The sequence below is a fragment of the Eptesicus fuscus genome, chromosome 7, assembly GCF_027574615.1.
Source record: "Eptesicus fuscus isolate TK198812 chromosome 7, DD_ASM_mEF_20220401, whole genome shotgun sequence".
In the NCBI taxonomy this organism is placed as follows: domain Eukaryota; kingdom Metazoa; phylum Chordata; class Mammalia; order Chiroptera; family Vespertilionidae; genus Eptesicus; species Eptesicus fuscus.
Genome location: NC_072479.1, coordinates 80,165,551 through 80,181,936, shown reverse-complemented (window position 1 = coordinate 80,181,936; position 16,386 = coordinate 80,165,551). Strand labels below are relative to the sequence as shown.

Sequence of the window (16,386 nt, the reverse complement as noted above, 5' to 3'; positions counted from 1 at the left end):
ATTACTCTTCTAAATTAGAAAATAGTATCTTTGCACTAAACAAATAATAGCCTGAATGTATTTTTAAAAAGGATATTGATTTTAGAAAGAGATATTCAAAATTAGAAAAATAATAAAACCAACTTAAAATCTTCAAAGCAAAGTAGGAAATTCAGACTAAAATGGCAAGGTTAACTTCTTCAGAGTATTCTTATTTAAGCATACTCAATTTGTATTTTTGACAAAATTCTGACAGAGCCATATTCAGTCTTAAATATTTTTGTTTAAGAATCTCATGTAGTCATTTTACCAACTTAGGTAGGCTTCTAATTAAAAATTCACATGATATAACTATTGTATGTCTATATACACTGTTTTCCTCTCTTGCTCTTAATCTCCCATTCCCACATACACACATGCCTAATAGTTGAAAATGATGGGAAACTCATATTTAACAACAACAAAAATAAAGTTATATACTTTCTTGAATATTTAGGCTAAGCCTATTATTTAAAACTAAGAAATTAAAGAAAATTGTAACAAGTTAAAAAGCACAATGTGAAATCTTTAGAGAAGTTTCCTCCTGAAAAACAATCATTGCAAAAGAGTACTTGAATGACAATATAAAAAAAAGTTAAAACTGGAGAATTAATCTTTGTCTTTACACACACTGGCTGATGCTAACACAATTGCAGAAACCATGTGTTTAAAGCTACATTTTATAAAAACCTCACTGGCAAAAATCAATAGAAAGCTTTAGTGGGGAGAATGTGTGTAATAGTAACAAGTAGAAAGGTTAGTGTAGAAGTTAATGGTTCTATCAGGAATAAAACAGAGTTAAAATGTGAAGGAAAGGTCTACCACAAGTGGTTCATTAACCTTTTAGAACCCCAGTGTATCCTCGCTGCAAAGATTACAACAAATCTGACTCACACCCTGCTAGCGTTTGCTAATACTCCAGCTCAGCACAGCGCTACATACATTTCTTTTGACACGATTATTATCATTAAAATTACATAGCTGCTAAAAACCAAAGCCACAGGACTAGCTTGCAGAGGGCGTCAGTAAGCTCACACACTGACATTTTTGTTTTCCTTCTCGGTCACCTTTTTGCATCCGATACAGCTTCAGACACGGGGTTTTTTCATGATAGTTGTAATCATCTCAGAATTCTGTTAATTTTAAGCATACTCCTAGCATTGAATATGGAGAAGGGTGAGGAAGTTTTCAGATCTTATTTGCGTCATTCAGAGAAATGAAATCATATCATCATCTTCTTTTTTGAATAAAAATATATGCTGTGCCCTCTGAATCACCTGGACATAGTGTTTTGCAGAAGGATAAGGATTTCCCTTGCACTCTAATAATTCAGAGGTGCAATTAATGTCAAAAATAATTTTTAGAAAGTCACAGTTACAAACACATTGGCTTTACTTACGATTTAATGTCTTGGATAAAATTTAGTCATAGTGTCATCCCAATATTCTCTGTAATCACCTTTATTTTTTTTTTTTACCTTAACAAAAGAATTAAAGAACATTCCCACCCCTAACTTCCCTCCTTGCAAAGAATCCCTCCTGTTACCCCCCCCCCCCCTTCTCCCTGTCTCTCCTCTCAAATAGGTCTTGCTTTCCACTTACAAGTTTAAATGAGCAGCTGCCACAGCAGACACTGCCAGGGCTCTCTGGCCAACCGCCCACCAGGGGGCACTCTTGTACAGGAGGGCCTGCTCCCCTTTCCACACACAACTAACCCCTGTGACAAATTCAGGGTCCCCCAGCCTGAAATCCCAGACCTTCCTTTCCTTCCAAATTTTCCAGTTGGTAATTTATCCTGCTGGGCTGATTCCTTTCAAATGTCCCTATAATGCAAAAATTAAGTTATTTTTATTTCTTCCTCGATTTTTTTTTTTTTTTTCTCCAAAGAGGAGAGAATTCAGTTCACAATGAGGGGAGGAGTAGTTTTTGGATTCTGTCCCCTACGCGAAATCTGTTATACACACGTCCTGCCAAGATCCTGAACCGGGATGTGCCAGTTCTGTAATAGGTTTAGTCCTCTGGTCTTTTAAGTGGAAGTCCAAATTCTCTGTCGTTTTAAAACATTTTGTCCTCAAAAACCATTTTTTCCCCCTCTCACAGTTTTCCCTTTTCCAAAGGCGACGTGGTATGCATGTGCTAAGCCATCCCGTCTGTGACAGCCCAGGACAAAAACGTCAGCCTGAGTTTTGGCACAACCGGGGCCTCTGTCCTGTAATCTCAGTTGCGCCTGTCCCAGGGCTGTTCTTATTCACCAGCATCCTTATCTCGGAGCCACAGCCCAGGGCGGCATTGTGGCGCCGCGAGCACAGGCCAGGCGATGCCCTGGCTCAGGCGACACCCAGGTCTTTGTTAGAGCAGACACCATCTTTGGAATTGACTGATGTTGAAAATTGCTGAATCCCTTAATCTGTTTCATTTCTCCTGCTTGAATGATGGTCTGAGCAGGGTAACTTCAGAGAACAATGGTTCTGGCTCTTCCAAGTGTTGATTTTCATCAGTGCCATGAAGTGATGAGCGTATAAACCTTTTGCGTTGCCGTTCAGCTGTTCAATGACAATAAGGCCTTCTGCAAAGAGCACCACATATACCGGTTAGTGTTCCTCCCACTTGCCATAAAGCTCTGTCTGTAAACACACACCAGACTTCACAAAGCCTTTGACGTTGTGGCAGTCATTTCATTTTTATGCATTTTTATTGTGCTTCTTTTTCATATTTTTAAGCACAAACTCATTAGATCTTCAATCTTTGGAACCAAAAAAAAATATTTTTTAAAGAGTTAAGATTATAATTTACTCTTTAATTTGAACCGAACCTGTTTTTATTGATAAGCTTTTACATCTTCATGCTGCATATTAATCTTCGTGCTGCATAATACAGAAATAATTTATAATAAATTAATGTCTATTTTTCTTAATGGTTAGCTCACAGGATCCATCACCCTAGATTGTTGCCTAATTTTATCTTTGTGGCACAAAATTTTTTATGAATTGTTAGTAATAGAGAAATATGTTTATCATCTAAAAAGAGTAACTAAAGAAAAGATAAACTCATCTGAATTTAACTATTATTGAGATCTTACATTTGTTTATGAAATATGAACTTATTTCTGTCTATAGTACATAAATCCCATTAACATTAAGCTTTTATCATCAAAAACATCATTTTAAAATTTAAAATTGTATCTACCTCACAACTCTAATATATAAAGTCAAAAAATTGACATAATTTTTAAGATTTGCAAATAGAGAAATAACATTTTGCTACTTTATAATAGTTGAAATTAGAAATAAATGCTTAAGGACATAAAAGCTATGATGTCACCTGAAAAGTAGTTTTCTTTGGACTTTCTATGACACGAGGTCCATTTCATCCATTTTCAGTATTTGCAAATCTATATGTGGGTGGCACTGTTACTTGGGTACGTGTGTTATTTCATGGGGAAGAGTAGGAATATCCATCACATTTTATACAGTTGATGATCTCACCCAGGAATCTGGAATCCTATGCCTTATGTGATAGTCTGAAGCTCCCCACTTATGACTGTCTGTCACCCTTTCTCATGCAATGAAATAGACACCGTGTGTATGACATTGGAGAGACTCAGTGTGTGTGATCACAGCAAGAGTTCTCAATGAGTTAGACTCAAAGGGAAGAGAAGGGATTATAAAAGTCTAAAACAGGTTTTCCAGGTGCTGGAAGAGAAAATAACTGCTGAAAAGGCATACTTTCTTTCTAGTTAATTTGATTGGGTAGCAGATGAAAAATTTTGCATCTTAAATGAAGCAACATATAATAAACAAAATTAGATTTAATATGAATTTGTTTATAAAAATAGACTACCAGTGTTCAAATTTTGAAACGTACACAGTGCTTCTTATTGTGTTCATTACATTCATTTGGAGATTCCCCTTTCCTGATATTGTTTTATTTTTCCACGGCTTACAAATGTATTGGAAACAAGCTTTTGATCTACAGTCCTTACATGCTAGGTGATCTCTATTCATATTCAGTGTGGACAACAATCTAAACATCAATCTGTTCTTCATGCTCTCCAAATCTGCACACAGACCTGACTCCACTATATCCAGTGTGTGATGTGGAGCACTGTGCTAATCCCAGTGAGTTTCCATGTACTAATTTATAAAATAAGGAGAACAATACATTTTTCAATTTTTGTTCCTCATTGAATTTTATGCTATTTCCTTCTCTCCCTACCTCCCTCAATTCTCTCTCTCCCCTTCTTCCTACTCCCCACCACCTCATCTGTATTCATTCTTCATTTATCTGATTCTCTCTCTCTCTCCATATATATATATATATATATCCATTCATTTGCCTATGTACCTGTTTCACAGGGAATAAAAAATGGGCACAGGGCAAATAAGTTAAGATATTAAAATTTAAGGGTAGTCAATAAAAAGTCAATCAATTGTACAAAAAAAAAAAGAATGAATGTAGTCCTTTTTGTGTTACTATATTTTCCAACTGCTTTTTCTTTGGCATTTTAGAATATGTTGTATCCAATTCTATATCATCACAATCAGCCCTTGGTTTGTTTTCACCATCTAACGGAATTGATGGAGTTGGCAGCATGGGTATAATGAATGGCCTTTTTTTAAAAAATATATTTTATTGATTTTTTACAGAGAGGAAGTGTGAGAGATAGAGAGTTAGAAACATCAATGAGAGAGAAACATCTGATCAGCTGCCTCCTGCACACCCCCTACTGGGGATGTGCCCGCAACCAAGGTCCATGCCCTTGATCGGAATCAAACCTGGGACCCTTCAGTCTGCAGGCCGACACTCTATCCACTGAGCCAAACCGGTTTTGGCATGAATGGCCTTTTGTAAGAGAGCTATAACAGTGTCAAATATGCAAAACAGTGTATGGAATTTTGCAAAATAGTACACTGCATTTTGCCAGTGTGGAAATAACCTTAGTTTTTGTAAAAATGAGTAAAACTTCAAAAAAGAAACATTTTCAACACCTATTTTCAATATTCTTTAATGTAAATTAACTAGATGACTGAATCATTTCTCTATTTTAATTTATAGGTAGCAAACAGTAGGACTTACTATGTCTCAGAAGTTAAAACAGACTAAGAGGATTTAGCAGATTCAACAAAATCTTAGATTTACCTCATATTTGAACATATTCCAAAAAGTTTTGAAAATTGTGACTGAACTTAACTCTGTTTCAAACCCTAGAAGGTTTAGCTTAGTTTTCATGCTTCAGAATACATTAATCAAACTCACATTTTAGGGTCAATGAAATTAATCCTTAACTATTCTTTTAGAAGGAGAAAACCTGACCATCTTTCATTTGCTACTCCTAGAGAGAATTTGACATTGTCTATAAAGGATCTTATGACACATACGGGTTCCTTGGAAATATTTAAATGTGATATTCCTAAAATCATTAGCTTGATACATCTATTAATTCTTGGTCTCAATTAACACATGAAACTTACTGTAACTAAGAAATACATACATATTAAATGAGCCTGTATTTTTAACGGATGGACACTTTTACTAGCTGTGTCAAAAATCCTTTGAAAAAAAGTATTTTTATTCTTTCAGTAATATACCATTAGATAGAAAATTTGGCAATACATCTCAATTTAAGTCAGGCCAAAATTTGAAGCAATACAAATGTTCACCATTTACCTGAAAGATCAAGGAAAAAAATATTTAGAATCTGGGAGATTTTTGTCTATCGTCATGATACAGACTCCGTTTCTCTGGCTCAGACACCAAGATGAATAGAATCCAACTCTCCAGGTTATTCTCCTTTATTCACCTTTTATGGCCATTTATCCACTTTGCAGCGTTCTTATGAAGACGAGTGGAATAGTTTGCTCTAAAGTGCTTAAATTCTTAGGCGGGAAGTAAGCTATAAGAACAAATTATTTTCATCTCCACTACTGTAACAAACACTGGGGATAATTATTTTTGAGTCAAAAGAACAAGGCAAAGTGTATTCGGTATCAAAAATGACATGGTGGGTGGTAAATGGTTTTCACTTCTGTAAAGAGCAATACATTAATTTCCACATTGCACTGCTGATAACACATATCCTCTAAAGACCTTGCTTTATGTGCTCATTTAAAACATGTTTACTATCCTTCTTTCCCACGGAAGTTAGCTAAATGTTGTCCTTTGTACACTTGTGCAGGTTTAGCCAAACTTTAGAAAAGGACTTAAGCTCTTGCCAAAAATTAACTGTAAAGAAACCAAGACCTCGTGCACAAGAATTCACTGTATGTATATTTTCTTTTAGATTATAGTTTCAATGTAATTTTTAAATTTTAATAGTAGTTTTTTCTATAATTACTTCTGGTTTATCCTAACCCATGTGTTTAGAGACTATTCTATTAGCTTTGTAGGGAAACCCCTGTTCATAACAGGATCTTGAGATTTATTTTCTATAATGTATGTATTTTGATTTTCATTCATTGTGTGGAGCTTGTATCCGGCCTTAACTGATTGCATTTGGGGTAATAGGAGGGGGATAATTCCATTTGCTAGGTTTAGTGTTCATGCAAATATGCAAACTAGATTTTGCAACTGACTATAGATAAAACAGTCATTAGGTTATCCGTTTTTAGAGTGCAAAGCAAGTCTAGAAGACTGTACTTCATTCTCCTCTCTCTTTTTTGCTTTTTGATCTCCCTCTTACACATGATCTTTAATTTCTCTCTCTCTCTTCTGCTGCTTCCATATTTGTTTTTTAGCAGGACACTCACCTACACAAAATGTTCTTCTCAGGCTTACTCCACATGTCACATGTGTTTAAATCACATGGTAAGTTAATACTTGAATTACTTTCTGGAAGGCTTACCTTCTTCTTTTCACAAATGAAATTTTTGATGTTAAAAAGGGTTGCAGATAGAGGGGTAGCTAAAGGATCATTGTATGTATATTTTTGCTTTCTTAACCTTAATTACTCTGAGCCACATGACAATAAAGCAATAATAATTTATTATTTTCATATACCATGGGGTCTCTCTCTCTCTCTCTCTCTCTCTCTCTCTCTCTCTCTCTCTCTCTCTCTTCTCTCTCTCTCTCATCTCCATATTACTTGGAAACAGCAGTAAAATTATGCAATTTCCTTACTTTGACATTGTTTAACTTTAGATTTTTTTAAAAAGAAATTTGACTGCTCCTGGAAGTATTCTTTATCAAGCTCTCATTTTGAAGGTGATTCATGATTAACTATCATAATCTTTTAAAGAGGCAGACACTGGCCAATTGCTTATTGATACTTTCAGGAAAGGTATCATGAAGATCAATAATTCCAAGTTTGGTAGAGCCTATATAGCCCTGCTCAGTCAACTTCATGATCATTTTTGTAGGTATGGTGTAATGCAGTTTGGTGGAATAGAGCTCTGAGGAGCTAACAGATAAAAATGTCCAATACAAAGTATTTTATGTTAACCTCTGTACTTTACATTTTTTTGCAAGTAAGACGTTTGTACTATAAGGTATTGAAATAAATAAGGTCTATTTATTTTAAATAAAATTTACAATAGAAATTAATTCATTCTCTGTGCTGTACACTACTTTAGGCTTTTTGCACAAATCTGACCAAAATCCCTTACTACGTGGGCTTTACATTTTAGTAAGAAGAGATAGACAATGAACATAAAATTGCTGAATAGGTAAATCACACAGGGTATAAGAAGTTGATGAATTAAAGAAAAAAAGAGAGGAGACTATAAAAGGTTTGGGGAGTGCTAGAAGTGTGTGGGCAGGCTAAAATATTATATAGGTTGATGGATAAATCCAATGAGACAATGAAATTGAGCAAAACTTAAGAGTGAGGTTCTAGTTAAGCAAATGTCCAGGGCAAAACAAACAGAGAAGAAAATTAGAATAAGGATCCAAAGGCAGAAACATTTTTGGCAAGTTCTATGAACAGGAGCAAGTGGGGGTAATATCATGAGCACAGGGCCTGGGGCTTTTAGAAAAGGAAGTCAGATATCATTGGTCAACAAACTAACTTAGGTTTTTACTTAGAGAATGTGCAGTTGTTGCAAAGTTTTGAGCAAAGAAGTGACACAATTGACAAATTAATAATTTTTATATGTTTCTCTTTTATTTATTTCCTAAGGACAAGTTCCAAGCAGGGAGATGACTGAACCAGTGGTCACTTCTGCCACATCCCTTGCTTTGTTGTCACAATACTGATCTTTGCCTTTTTTTTTAATCTTTATTGTTGAGGGAATTACAGATGTCCCTCTTTTAACCCCCATTGCCCTCCTCCACCCGCCCCAGGACTTTGCCACCCTATTGTCTGTGTCCATAGGTAATGCACATATGCATATAAGATCTTTGTTTAATCTCTGCCCTCCCCCCTCACCCCCTTTCCCTCTGAGAATTGTCAATCTGTTCCATTTCCATGCCTCTGATTCTATTTTACTCACCAGTTTATTCTGTTCATTAGATTTCTTATTCGTTTATTTTGATTTTTAGATTCAATTGTTGATAGGTATGTGTTTGTTGCCATTTTTTTGTTCATATTTTTATCTTTTTCTTCTTTTCCTCTTCTTAAAGAACACCCTTCAGCTTTGATACTAATAAAAGTGTAATATGCTAATTAGACCAGATTGACCGGACATCTTCCGGTCGTCCGATCCTCTTTCCAGACAAAGCCACGGTGGCAAGGGCTTAGGCAGAGGTGGTTAGGGGTGATCAGGCCAGAAGGGGAGCAGTTAGGGGTGATCAGGTCATCAGGGGAGGGCGGTTGGGGCGATCAGGCAGGCAGGCAGAGCGGTTAGGGGTGATTAGGCAGGCAGGCAGGCAGGTGAGTGGTTAGGAGCCAGCAGTCCTCAGTCCTGGATTGCGAGAGGGACATCTTCCGAGGGATCCCCGATTGGAGAGGGTGAAGGCCAGGCTGAAGGATTTCCCCTCCCCCCCCTCTATGCACCAGGCCTCTAGTTTCATATAATACTGGTTTGGTGGTGCTGAACTTTTTTAGCTTTTTCTTGTCTGTGAAGCTCTTTATCTGAGCTTCAATTCTCAATGATAGCTTTTCTGGGTAGAGTATCTTGATTGTAGGTTCTTGCTATTCATCACTTTGAATATTTCCTGTCACTCCCTTCTGGCCTGCACAGTTTCTGTTGAGAAATCAGCTGACAGTCATATGAGTACTCCCTTGTAGGTAACTAATTGCTTTTCTCTTACTGCTTTTAAGATTCTATTTGTCTTTAGCTCTTGGCATTTTAATTATGATGTGTCTTGGTGTGATCCTCTTCCTCTTGTTTGGGACTCTCTGTGCTTCCTGGGCTTGTAAAATTCCTTTCACCAGGTAGGGGAAATTTTCTGTCATTATTTCTTCAAATAATTTCTTGTTCTCTCTTTCACCTGGCACCCCCATAATGTGAATGTTGGTACACTTGAAGTTGTCCCAGAGGCTCCTTACACTATCTTCATATTTTTGGATTATTTTTTCTTATTGCTCTTCTGGTTGGATGTTTTTTGCTTTTTCATATTTCAAATCATTGATTTGATTCTCTGAATCCTCTACTCTACTGTTGAATCCCTGTATATTATTCTTTTTTCAGTCAGTATATGCTCAATTTATAACTGGTTTCTTTCCATTTTTTGGAAGTTTCTAGCAGATTTTTGAGTAACCTTATAACCATGGTTTTGAACTTTATATCCAGTAGTTTGCTTTCTTCCATTTCTTTCATTTGTGACATGTTTATTTGCCTCCACATTTTGGCTGCTGTTTGTTTGTTCTATGTATTGGATAGAGGTGCTATGTCTACTTGAGTTGGTAGAGTGGCCTTGTGTAGTAGGTGTTCTATAGCGCCCAGTGGCTCAGCCTCCCCAGTCACCTGATCTGGGAGCTCTAGGTGCACCCCTTTGTGGGCTGCTGTAGTTGAGACTTGATTGCTTTTGGTGTCACTGGGAGGAATTGACCTCCCAATTGGCTGTGGGGACCAGTTGTGACTATAGTGGGTGAGCTGCTGTGCAGGAGACACCCCTATGGAGCAGGACTTGCTTCAGTGGGGCTTTGGTGCTCACTAAGTCTGTCCCTTGAGTTTGTTGCTTATGGATGTGTAGAGTTGTAATCTGGTATGGTCTCACACTGACCACTGGTACACTGGCTCTTGGGTCTCCAGGTAGGTGCAAAGTCAGCCAATGCCTGGGGCCACCCAGCAGGAGCTACAGAGAGATCTACAGATTCCTCCCCTTTATATCAGGTTTGGAAGTGCCCAATTGAGGCCCAGCTATTAAGCAAGGCAGGCTGGTGTTGGTCCTACATCTTGGGCCTTTTGTTGATAGGTTTGAGGCTCCCTGACCCAGCTTCAGCTTGTTTGAGAAATTTTAGCCTAAGCAAGGACAGGCCATTCAAATGAAAAAGCCAGTGTATCCAGCTTGGGTGGGGTTGTAAAATGAATGAGGCGGGGTCTTGGAGAATCACCAGGGGAGAGCAAACAGAAATGGCTGCCAGTCAGGCCTGCAACCAGGAAGGTCCCAGCATAGGAACAATGATCCCTTGGGAGCATCTCCATGTGGGAGAAAGCCACCTCTGAGTTCCTGCCCCAATGCCTGACAATCCAGATGGGGAGGGACTGCGGGAGGGCTCCAGGGTGTGTCCGGCCCATCCTCCTCGTATATATCTGTTTTTCCCAGAGCCTCAACCAGCACTGAAGCTCAGAAGAAGTAAGACCTTGAAAGTTCAGTTCATGGTGCTGGCCTTTTAAGGGGAACAGATGGGTCTCCAGCAGCCTCTGTGTCATTGAGCCCCAATCCACACTGTTATTTACAGCCCGTAGTTCTTACTGCCTGTAGGGACTTCTTTTTCCAGCTCTGAGACCCTGGGCTGGGCTTCTGGTGTGGGGCTAGGACCCCTTGCTCCTCCAGGCAGCCTCCACAGAGATGATCTCCCTCCCGATTAAAAAAGCAGCACACGTGGGTGCCATACCAGCCTGCTCTGCACCTCTGCACCTCCTACCAGTCTCAATGTGCTTTCTTCTTTAGTTCTCTAGTTGTAGCACTTCCATTCAGCCAGCTTTCCAAGTGTTCTGGATGATGGTTGTTCTGTATTTTAGTTGTAACTTTGATGTGGCTGTGGGAGGCAGAGAGAACAGGCATTTACCCATGCCGCCATATTCAAATCTCTCCAACAAATTAATATTTGTATTCCATTAGAACAAAAGACAAAATGAAAAAAACTATATCACACAAAAATGATATTGTATCTTTCCCAGATTAAAAAAAATCTCTATGAATCAAATTTTTACCCAATTTAACCAATTAGAATTCACCTGAGGATATGACTATAAGGGAATTTCATAGTCAAACTTTGTTAAGTACAGGCTTCTTCATTTATCTGCAAATAATCTTATTGTAGTTTATACTCAAACCATGTACAGTGCTATTACTAATAAAATGAAAGTTAGTAAAAAAGGAATCCTATATAATAAAAGCCTAATATACTAAGTGTCTGGTCATCTGTTCAACCAATCAAAGCATAATATGCTAATGATATGCTAAGGCCGGTCAACCCCTCGCTATGATGTGCACTGACCACCAGGAGGCAGATGTTCTGACCAGTAGGTTAACTTGCTGCTGGGGTCTGGTTGATTGGGACTGAGCGAGATGGGCCGGACACACCCTGGAGCCCTCCCACAGTCCCTCCCCAGCTGTCCAACCTCCTGCATCCCTCCTCAACCCTGATCATGCACTGGTGGGATCCCTTGGCCTGGCCTGTGCCCTCTCACAATCCAGGAACCCTCGGCAATGTCGGAGAGCCAGTTTCAGTCTGATCCCGTAGGCCAGGCTGAGGGACCCCACTGGTGCATGAATTCAGGCACTGGGCCTCTATTCCTAGATAATTAAAGATAATCAGGACCTGTCCCAGATCCCCGATATACTAAATTTTTTTTATGGGCTGAATCCTAAGAGGGAATATATATGTTTTAAAAAGTTGAACATGTTGTCTTGCCATTGCAATGAACTTCTGGTCTTCAATATTTATTTCTTCTATGTATACATGTGAGGGTGTGTGTGTGTGTGTGTGTGTATGTGTGTGTGTATTTCAGAGAGAGGCAGACAGAGAGATAGAATAGTCAGATGAATAAATAAATGTAAAAATGACTAACTACTCTGTCTGCCTGTGTGTCTATCTATCCATCCATTTATATGTAATTATGTGTTGTTGTGTTTTTTTTTATGTAATCACTTCTGATTTCATCCTGCAAAATAAATGAGGTAACAATTATCTTTCATTGCCCTAGCTGGCTTGGCTCAGTGGATAGAATGTCGGCCTGTGGACTGAAGAGTCGTGGCTTCTATTCCAACAAGGGCATATGTCTGGGTTGTGGGCTCAATCCCCAGTATGGGGCATGCAGAAGGCAGCCAATCAATGATTCTCTCTCATCATTGATGTTTATCTCCCTTTCCCTTCCTCTCTGAAATCAAGAAAAATATATTAAAACATTATCTTGGATTACTTGTCAGTAGGGATAAAGTGATGATACCAGGATACAGTGGAATATACCCTTTTACTCCAAGGAACAGAAAGAATAAGTCATTGAGGAAAAACAAGTAAACACATTTGATTTTCTTCAACCATACCAATATATAACTTTTTTTACTACATCTGTTGCACACCTCCTGCTTATAACAGTGACTATGCAAATTGCCTAGTTGTCAATGTTTTTGTTTGTTTGTTTTTTGTTTTTTGTTTTTTAATTGTTAACCTCAATTCCTATCATTTCACTATTGTACTTTTATTCTATGTGTTGTAAGTTGTTACCTTGTATTTGAATTAAAATATGAGCAGCAATAGATGGGAAATCATAAGTATGGCATAATAGAATACAGAGAAAATATCTACAGTTAAGAACTCTTAGATAGAAACGCCAGAATGTGAGTAGATACCAAAATAATGTTTATATTTTTCTCTAGGGTTAGCTGAGATCTGACTCAGAAATTCATCCTAAATGTCACTTTTGTAATCCATGCTGCTAAGTGGCTCATTCCAGTTATTTCGATATTTCTGACAGTTTCCATATTTCCTATGATTTCCTAAAGTTAAAATTCTAAAGTTTATTATTTATTTGCTAATAAATAATTTTAAAGCAAAAGTTAAGGAAGCCTTTAAGTTATTTTAGCTAATTTTCTCCCCTTTATGTACTCCAGGTATTAACACCTTTCTGATGCCTTGTTGAAGCCAAACAGAAAAAATATCCCATAAGGTTTTTATGTGTCTGTGTTTTTTTAATCTAAATAGAATCCTAAATAGGATGCACTCAAATTAAAAATAATTAATATTAAGTTAAAAGTATTAACCATATGTTGCTTGCAATACAATGAGGAGACAAGTCTCACATTTATGAACAGTTTATAACTACATATGACCTCCAAAAAGTGACAGGCATGTATATTGCACAAAAAAGATTTTATACATATCTTTTTCAATATGAATATTTTCTGTCAACATACATTCACCTTGCCATGCTCACTTTTCATAATTAGTATCTCAAGAGCTTTAATTATCTCTTAAAATTTTAAGTATTGACATGTGTTTTGTTTCGTGATTGTTTACCACTAATATGTATGTCAATTTTGTTTTTCCATGTGTGGTGACATGGGTCACTCATCATTAATAAACTGACAAGTCTATTATCTAGGCTGTAAACACAGTAGGCTTTTAAAACAAACTTCAAAAATGAAATCTCCTCTGTGACTTCCTATAGAGGGTACACATCAATAAAGTTGACTCTATGTTGTCACTTTCCTCTGTTAAAGCTAGCTGTGTTATTCACTCCACATTACGCACTTAAACTCACAATATTCTTCTAAGAACCTTAGTTGAAAGTGAGCAAGTATTTAGAATGTTCACCATTCTTTTGGAAATCCAGTATACATGTATATGCTAAGCTGTTGTATTTATAAAATAGAAAACAGAAAAAAGATAGAAATATTCCTCCAGTTCATCTCTTATGTAATTTATATTAAACCATGTTGTTGCTAATGGTCTAATATAACTTATTTAAGCTTAATAATACCAAGAATTATTCATCTTAAAATTGACTTCGCAGCTTAATGTAGAGCAATCTCTTGGATGGGATGTTCTTTTAAAAAAAACTGTTAAAAGAAAATGGCTCAAGTCACATAAAGCAGTCTAAGATTTATACGTGTAAAATAGGCTAAAAGATCTAATATTATCTGAATCATTTTTGAAAAAGAAAATAGCTTACAAAACTAAGTCAATTTCCTGTCAAAAATTTATAGGCAATGTTTACAACTTTTGTCTTCTAGAGGTGGAAGATGTGTTTATGATACAGGAACAACTGAAGACAGACAGTAATATCTATGGGACTACATATAAATATCTTTAGCTCAAAATATAATATTTGTGATTTAAATCTTAAATAACATAGGTAATACTGTATATTTAAGCAGTATAATTCAATAATTCTCTCAATGATCCTACTAATAAGTTAATAAAATATTTACTATAAGCAAGGAGCCGATGAAAAGACAAAGCATAGTCACTATCCTCAAGAAATTTGAAATCAAGTTAGTGATGGCAAAGAGAAAATACTATAAACAACTTATAGATGCTATAAATTAATTCAGTAAATGCGGAAGCACTAAAGCAATAGCGATAGACAAAGCAAAGTATTTTAGGAGATATTTTAATAGTGAGATTGACAATATCCTATGCCTCAATAAATGTGAGTAAAGGGAAGAATCAACTGCTACTGAAACTCCTTGTGGTTGTAATTGGGTGAACTGACCCTCATGACCCAAGGTGGTTACGGAAAGTTTGGTTGGAAGTATAGTATTTAGTTTAGAGTTTATGGAGGTTAAAATAGCTGCTGTTCATTCATCAAAATTTCTAGTGTTCCAGGCATTCAGTAGAAATCTCCAGAAGGCAACTGAAAATAAGTCTGTAGTTTTAAAAAAATTTGGTAGTTATGAGAAAAGATTTGGTAACTGATATTATGGTTGATCTATCTTATTGAATAAAATTTAGTAGGAAACATAATCTTTGAGCTTGCCATTGGAAACTGAATATAAATTCCATAAATAGAGAAGGGAGACAAACATTGGAAATACCAAAGGTAAGAGAATGAATAGATTATATTATCTTTCAAATATGCTAAAAATCATAAGCAGAAACAGACACAAAACCTTTACACACACATATGCACACACATACTAGCATAAAATAATATTGTTAATTATTGCTGAATGGTTAAAAACTAATTTTCTTTTAAGGGGGAAAATTGGTAGGTTATAGTGTTCCAACTGTAACCTACTGATGGTATTTTCCTTCATTTTTTAAACCCCATTTTGCAATACTGTAAAATAAGCATGATATTTTATCACATTCCCTAGTGATGAACTCTGTTTTTATGATATATAAACCTCCTTATTTTTTTGAAAATATTTTAATTTATTTCAGAGAGGAAGGGAGAGGGAGAAAGAGACAGAAACATCAATGATGAGAATCATTGATCCGTTGCCTCTTGCATGGCCCCTTTTGGGGACCGAGCCCACAACCTGGGCATATGCCCTTGACCAGAATTGAACCCAGAAACCTTCAGTCCACAGATTGACACTCTATCCACTGAGCAAAAATGGCTAGGACTAAACTTCCTTATTTTTACTTTCATCATTGAAGGATTTTTATCCCCTTTGGATATATAATTCTAGTTTGGCTGTTATTATTGTTTAGCTATTTAAGTATACCATTCCACTGTCTCTTAGCCCTTATTATGTTTGCTTGCCAACTTCTTGCTGCTCATTTTCAAATATGACGTATAATTTTCCTTTTAAGATTTTTCACTTTCAAGTTTAACTTAGATATGCTAATCTGTTGTTTTTATAGTTATTATTAGGGTTCTTAGAGCTTTCTCGATCTAGGGGTTAATGTCTTTCCCAATTTTAAAATTCCAGTCATTATTATATCAAACATTGCTTCTTCCCTACTTTCCTTCTTGTCTCCTGTGACTCCAATGATTATTATGTTAGATATTTTCATTTGTGTTATGTGGCTTTTATAATGTTTTGTATATTTTTTGTTTTTGCTATCATTTCAATTTATGTTTTCTATTACCTTATTTTCAGTTCATTAATCCGGTCTTATATAATATTTGTTTAATCCAATTTATTTTTAAAATCCTTACCCAATGATTTTTTTATAGATTTTAGACAGAAAGGAAGGGAGAGGAGAGGGAGAGAGAGAGAGAGAGAGAGAGAGAGAGAGAGAGAGAGAGAGAGAGAGACATCAATGTGAGAGAAAAATATAAATCAATTGCCTCTAGTATGCATCCTGACTGGGGATCAAACCCACAACCTAGGTATGTGCCCTGACTGGCAATCAAACCCATAACCTTTT

The 16,386-nt window shown here is 36.6% G+C and overlaps 1 protein-coding gene across 1 annotated transcript in view; it reads right to left on the bottom strand.

Moving 5' to 3' along the window:
- Window positions 1–16,386, bottom strand: part of LOC114231281 (polyubiquitin-like) — a 575,445-nt gene that overhangs the window by 58,903 nt on the left and 500,156 nt on the right. The gene's annotated exons all lie outside the window — the stretch shown is intronic.